Source organism: Cebus imitator, unplaced genomic scaffold (genome assembly GCF_001604975.1).
Source record: "Cebus imitator isolate Cc_AM_T3 unplaced genomic scaffold, Cebus_imitator-1.0 Scaffold38, whole genome shotgun sequence".
In the NCBI taxonomy this organism is placed as follows: Eukaryota; Metazoa; Chordata; class Mammalia; order Primates; family Cebidae; genus Cebus; species Cebus imitator.
In genome coordinates, this window is record NW_016107353.1 from 2,965,697 (window position 1) to 2,966,703 (window position 1,007).

The following is a 1,007-nucleotide window of genomic DNA, read 5'->3' on the forward strand; positions in this document are numbered from 1 at the left end:
TTTTTTTTTTTTTTTTTTTTTTTTTTTTTTTTTTTGTTTAGTGAGGCCGTCATTCTGGTCAGGAGCAGATGTAGTAACTGTAGTAAACTGTACACTGATATTAACTGCTGAACTTCCCTCAACCAGAATTGAAATCAGGTGCAAGAAAAGGAGGCTTCCCCTTACCCCCCAGAGAAAACATACTACTGAACACAGCAATATGGACCCAGCAAGGAGCAGAAAACCCAGCTGCAGCCTGCTTGTGGGAGCACAGGGAAACAAGCAGGGCTTTTCCTGTTTATCTCTGTCTGCTTCATCACAACATGTTTACTACAGGGTGCAAGGGACTTCCAACCAGATGACTTGGGGACTTGCACAATTTGATTTGCTGTGTGGTCTCAGGCAAATCACTCAACTTTTCTGGGGAAAGGGACTAGGAATATTGGAGTGTGTCCAAGTAGCTGGGACTACAGGAGCATGCCACCATGCCTGCCTAATTTTTAAATCTTTTATAGAGACAAGGTCTCACTATGTTGCCTAGGCTGTTCTCGAACTTCTGGGCTCTGATCTTCCCTTCTCAGCCTCCCAAAAAGCTGGGATTACAGGTGTGAGCCATGGTGCCCCGCCCCTCCAGACTTGCCTTCCAGTGCTGGAAAAGTTGTTTTCCAATGCTGGCACAGTTTTCCAGTGATGGAAAAATTCCCTTATTGGGTCAGGAACTGGGTAGAAGTTGACTTGTTTTAGATTTGATGGTGGTACCACAGAAGGGTGCTTAATTTTTAATGCCCCCTACCCTCTACCTGTGTTTGGTCAAGGCAGATAAGGAGTTCTAGTTTGCTTTTGTTTTCATTTTAAACTTTGGAGATGGGAACTCTTGGTCCCTTGGTCCCACTTCTGTTTTCACATGACAGCTCCAGGCACTGTGATGAATTAAGTGCATTGGAAGAAATCATCTTGAGAAAGGAGAGGAAAAAATAGAGGTTGGAGAAGAGGAGAGATTTTTTTTTTTTTTTTTTTTTTTTTTTTTG

At 43.0% G+C, this 1,007-nt stretch overlaps 1 protein-coding gene across 3 annotated transcripts in view; it reads left to right on the plus strand.

Moving 5' to 3' along the window:
* The window catches only part of TMCC2 (transmembrane and coiled-coil domain family 2), a 46,753-nt gene that overhangs the window by 2,956 nt on the left and 42,790 nt on the right, over positions 1–1,007 (plus strand). The gene's annotated exons all lie outside the window — the stretch shown is intronic.